Consider the following 6266-nt stretch of genomic DNA (forward strand, 5'->3'; position numbering starts at 1 on the left):
GAAAAATAAAGGAGACAACATTAATGGTTTCACTGGTTAATTGCTAGTGCCTCAGACTGTACATACTGAAGAGTAATTGAAAATGCAGACATTAGCACACTCAAATTAGGATGAGAACTAAAAATATGGGGGGGGGGGGGGTTGTTTTGTTTTTTTTAAATGGTGCAGAATATTTCAAAGATTGCTACCAGTTTCTGCCAAGATTGAGCCTGGTCCAGACAGCCCCAGATTCAGGAAAGCTTTGCACTTGAGGGAGGAGACTTAAGCACTTGCTTGAGTGCTTTCCTTCGTTAGGGCCAAAAGTATGAAATGCCAATTTATTGTTGTCTAGTGTTCAGGGCATTAGACTGGGAGTCAGATGTGGGTAATTGAAACTTATCCATTGCCCATTTTAGTTACTGGTAGCTGTGATCATTAATATCATAGTTAAATAATGCACTTAAAAAAACCCTATGAAATATATACCATCTGAACAACTGTAGTCACTCCTTTTTCAAAGAACTATAATGGTTTATTAAGCAACCCTCTATTCCAGTTGCTGAAATATTGAGTAAAGATAGCTTAAATAAGTATTTGCACATGTATCTACATGTGACGACTCTCATACACATCCAATGGTTGTATTTGTTAAAGGACCCATGTGAACAAAAAAGTAAAAGCATGGCTCACTAGGCTAGTGCACTGGTCTGTCACCGCTAGAGCAGTTCAGATTTTGGTTCACATAGAGGAAAATTCTGCTTTGTTTCCCTGTGAGTGCATATAGAATAACGTTCTGGACTGGATTCAGTGGGAGAGTTCCATATTTGGATATGGGTGCATTAGCTGACCTTTGTGTGAAGAAGTTTTGGCAGAACCTAGATGCACTAAATCAGGCTCAAGCACTGTTGTTCGCTTCTTTTTTTCCAGATCACTTAGTTCATTTTTTGTTTAAAAATAAATTATTAGAGAGAGATGGAGTAACATTACTGATCAGAAACAGCTGAAGGTGTGAAACTCCTTCTGTAATGCATCCTATTCAGTTAAGAATAGCTGCTGGCCTATACACATCAAGGCAAAGATAGACCTGTGGTGGTTTTGTGCCCCAGAATTTTAATTGGAAGCATGCTTGCTCACCTTTTACTACTGCCTTTAAGCAGCAGTACTTAATTTCCCAGTAGGCGGTGCTTAAAAAATGCCACTCAGCTTTTTTAAAATGCAGCATTAGAAGCTTGGGTAGTCCTCCATTAATTGATTGTTTAAAAAGAATTCAGATTGATGTAATTAGAGTTAATATTTCAGTGCAGTCTATTTTAATACTTACTTTTCAATATTTTCCTATGCAGCAAGTATTTTAACACACTCAATCTGAGTCCACTTCCAAAATGAAATGTGAGTGTAATATTATATGATGAATGGAGACAGTGTTAATTTGTCTCTACAGCGTGCTAGATATAAGCACACCAGAACACTCAGTCTCTAAAAAGAAAATCAGTAAAAAGCAATATTATGTTAATTGTATAAAAAGGCAATAAGAGCATAAGGTTTAGGGTTGGTTCAGAGATGCAAGTTCTTCCTCTTTTTTTTTATTTAATTTTTATTGGCAGATGTGTGTAAATATATTAAACTTGGAAAACTATCTTAAAGGCCCTGAGGGGAAAAATAATATGTAATCATGAAATTACTGTATCATAATGCAAACACAAAAGGTGGCTCAATTAAGGTTGCGCTAGCAACATTTCCTAATTTTTGAGTGTTTGACTCTGCAACCTTCATATTCTTTTAATGTAGCTTTTTGTGTGTAATTTCCTAGGTTTTTAAGAAGCAAACTGAGAAAAGAAATTACATCATATGACGACATATTAACATCACATAGTTTTATCAGAAGGGTCAGTATATTTATTTAAAAAAAAAAAAGCTATCACATATCTCTGCCACTTGAGCTAATGCAGTAACTGTCTCCCACACCTCGTAGTCCCCATCTCTCCTTCTAGTCCTAAAGAAGTTCTCCCTGCAACATTCAGTCCCAGTCTCACCCGACTTCTTGTCCCAATCTACTCTTCTCCTCCTCCCCCCCCACTCCAGTTTTTGTCTCCCTCTGCATTCAAATCAGACGGCTTCCTTCACACAGGTTGGGTGCCAGTGGGGAGAGGGGGGTGGGAATTGATAGCACAGAGATGCTTCCTACTCTGTTCCAGTTCCTGTCCTGGAGCAGCTTTTCTAGGGAAATCCTATAGCCCAGGGCCTAGAGCATGCTCAGTCACTCCGTGGAGATTGTTTCAGGGATGGCATATGTGCAGTCTGGTCACAGATAGGAGCTGAGAGGGGATGGAGCATGCTGCTTGATTTCAACTGCTAAAATCAAAGAAGTCTACTAAGCATGTGCAAACTGATTTTTCAAAGGTTTATAACCTGGTCAAATTTGGGTGAATTTTCATGGGGAGGATAAAAGGCTTTGGCTAAATTTCAAGTCCCTGTTCCAAAGCATAGTGGCTCTAGTCTAGAGCATTTCAAAGAAACAGTCACCAGAATTTTTTTAAATGGGCAAAACAATATATTTTTCCCAAGCCTTTTTCTCGAAAATAGCTGAACCATTTTGGCTAAAGTTTTCCCAGGGGGGAATTTGATCTATCTCATGCAGATTACCTGACGCGCACAATTTCAACCCAAATGGTTAAAGCTTTGCAGAGTTACAGACCGCTGAAAACAGGATCTTATCATGGGGAGTGTGTTGGACAATTTGAATAGACCTGCCTATTATATAGTATAAGACACAATTTTTTATTGTAAGGAATTGGGAATGGATATCTACTCAATATTTTTCTCTGAATGTTAACATTGCAGCAGGGAAGGATGTGAGAGAGAAAAAAACATCAGTTGCTATAGGGTTTTTTGATGTTGATAAGGTTAGTGCACAAACTATGGGCCAATCCTGCAATCCCTAAATCCTTTGCTCATTTATGCTGGTCAGACTACTTGTGTTAGTCTGATGCTACAAACCCATATTCTATTACCTGAACAGCACAAATCAGAGCATCAGCTTGTGATGAAATCTGTGAAGTGACATTACATTTGGGTAAAATAAGACTAAGCAAAATGAGGATTGTGTTTAATGTTAACTTTAATGAGGAGTGTCTCAGCGGGAGCACAGGGCACTGCCTGGTCTGCTTCAAATACTATTCAGTAGTTCGCAAAATACACAAGCTGCAGAGATCAGACGGACTGTCAGAATCACAGGTGAGCAGTACTACTTGAAGAAAATAGTCCAGTAGCATTAACTGAGCTATGGTACCCTAAATTATTGAAGCCCTTCCCTTCAACAGTGTGTAATAGAGAGAAGCTAAAGAACCGGAATCAAGTTAGAAAGCAGGCCTGATTTCCAGAGAGGGGAGGAGCAGTACCATGATATGCAGCCCTCCCTCCAGCAAGAGCCCCTCTCTGCTAGAATGATGGGGGGTTTTGTGGGGGTACATAAGGAGTATCAGATCTTAGAGGGTAGAGAAAAAGCAACAGCACTGGCATATTCTCCCACCAACCCAGAAAATATCCAGGAAAAAGTTAAGCAAAAAACATTAACTCCTTGTCTTCAGCCTTGTGTTGCAGGAAATTATGATGTTTAAGCAGGTGGCATTCTTCTTTCAGTCAGCATTGAATCAATATCTCAAACACCTCTGGCAGATATTGAATTGCTTAACATACTGTTCTTCAGATGAGAAATAAAACCAACTAAATGATGAACTGATTAAGATTCCCTGACACCTATTGCAATATTTATGGGTAAAAGTCATCTTCTCCTTCAAGAGCCCTCATTTGGGTAACTACATTCTGCCTAAATTCAAATGGATATGATACTCTTCACTTACCCCTCTGAACCGTTGTGTAGCATTACTGTCATATTCCTCTCCGTATGTGGTTTGTCTTCACTGATGGTTCAAGTCTGTATGTGTGCACATGCAGGTGGGTCCCCAGAGAGAATGTAAGAATGTTGAGATCCTGGATCGGAAGTTGCTATGTGATTTGATATTGCATTGTCCACTTTTAATGATCAAAGTTGGCAGATTCTTCAGGTCAAATAACTTCAGAATTTTTTTCCTTTTTACCTATTATATCAAAACAAAAAATAAATACAGGAAGTTTGTTGATGTACATCATAAAAATAGATAGGATGTGCAGTGAGGTGGAGTTAATGTTGAGAGACAGTTTACATTTCTTGAATTTCCTATATTTTGCATGTTGTAGTTCTCAAACATAATACTGCATTAATGCTAGCTACTAAAATTTACTATATTTGTATGTAAGGGGCCTGATTTTCAGAGGTGCAGAGCAGCCAAAACTCCCTTTGACTAAGTGGGATAGTGGGTGTTCAGCTTCTTTTGAAATACAGGAAATACTGATACTATAAATTAAAATGTTAAATAGAAAGCAAAATTTTATCAATTTATTGAGCCATATTTGCCTGACAGGCAGAACACTCTTCTGTTTATTAAACAGGAAGGATTTAACCTGATGGAAACCTCATATTCCACAATTCTCCTTTCTGCTACATCCTATTTGGAATGCAAAGAATTCTTCATATAGTGTCCCTGGCTGAATCTGATGTACATTTCACTGTTTCCATATTTTAGTCTTAGGCAAACAAAATCCTGAGGGCAGACTAGGGGATGGGATCTATTATATAAGAAAAGAGACATTTCTAAATATTAAAACGCTAGTTGAACGGTTCTCTAACTTTGAGATTGGCCTCTCTGGGGAGGCTGAGGAAGTTGAAGTTGAAAATTGAAGATAACATTTTTTTACAGAATGTTTTTCACTTAGAAAAGCAGTGAATTCTGATGAATGCTGAATATGTAATTAATAGTGCTGCTTTTTAATAGCCCCAGAAATAAAAGAACAATTAACAATTTACTCTTGTTCAAATGTTGTGAAGTATTTTTGCAAAATGTATAATTTAAAATATAAATTCAAAGGAAAATTTCTCCCCATACACATAGGACTGAATAATAATTTGTACCTTGGGGATGAGATGTTAATATGGAACTTCACAACTCTCACTCTGATTAAAGAGAAATCTACTACACTGTACAAGGAATGCTTTTAGGTCTAATTCTACAAGGTGTCTTAAATAAGCATGTTTGGAAGGTTACCAACTGTCATAAATACAAAGGGAAGGGTAAACACCTTTAAATCCCTCCTGGCCAGAGGAAAAACCCTTTCACCTGTAAAGGGTTAAAAAGCTAATAAACCTTGCTGGCACCTGACCAAAAATGATCAATGACAAGACAAGATACTTTCAAAGCTGGGGAGGGGGGACAAAGAGTTCCCTCTGTGTGTTGCTTTTGCCAGGACCAGAGCAGGAATGCAGGTCAGAACTCCTGTAAAGAGTTAATAAGCAATCTAATTAGATATGCATTACATTTTCTTTTGTTTAAATGGCTGATAAAATAAGTTATGCTGAATGGAATGTATATTCCTGTTTTTGTGTCTTTTTGTAACTTAAGGTTTTGCCTAGAGGGATTCTCTATATTTTGAATCTGATTATCCTGCAAGGTATTTACCATCCTGATTTTACAGAGGTGATTCTTTTACTTTTTCTTTTTGCTTTTTCATTGTTCATTTGTTTCATTTGCTTTTCTTCAATTAAAATGCTTAATGCTTTTTCATTGTTCTTAAGATCCAAGGGTTTGGGTCTGTGTTCACCTATGCAAATTGGTGAGGATTTTTATCAATCCTTCCCCAGGAAAGGGGGTGTAGGGCTTGGGGGGGGGAAGACATTTCCAAGTGGACTCTTTCCCTATTATTTTTGTTAGACGCTTGCTGGTGGCAGCAATAAGGTCCAGGGACAAAAGGTAAAGTAGTTTGTACCTTGGGGAAGTTTTTAACCTAAGCTGGTAAAAATAAGCTTAAGGGGTTTTTCATGCAGGTCCCCACATCTGTACCCTAGAGTTCAGAGTGGGGAAGGAACCTTGACATCAACAAATTCATTTTCATATCTGAGAAATAAACTTTTCCTTTCATTAAGTTCACTCATGCAATATTGTTTACCTAAATCTCATAAAAAGATGTACAGTAATGTCCCAACAGAGTTTTTGCCTTAATACAATGCATGCATTAAAATACAATTATGAATGTGAGGAACAAAGGCATTGTAAGTTACATAAGAGATGGATGTCTTGGGTACATTTTTAAGCACCAGCTAATAGCTGGTCCTTTTAGCAATCACAGTGATCTCACCCCAAGGAGTGTGTTTGCTTGTAAAATTACTCTTACTAGGTTTATATCTTTCATTAGGT

The sequence above is a fragment of the Dermochelys coriacea genome, chromosome 11 (assembly GCF_009764565.3).
Source record: "Dermochelys coriacea isolate rDerCor1 chromosome 11, rDerCor1.pri.v4, whole genome shotgun sequence".
In the NCBI taxonomy this organism is placed as follows: domain Eukaryota; kingdom Metazoa; phylum Chordata; order Testudines; family Dermochelyidae; genus Dermochelys; species Dermochelys coriacea.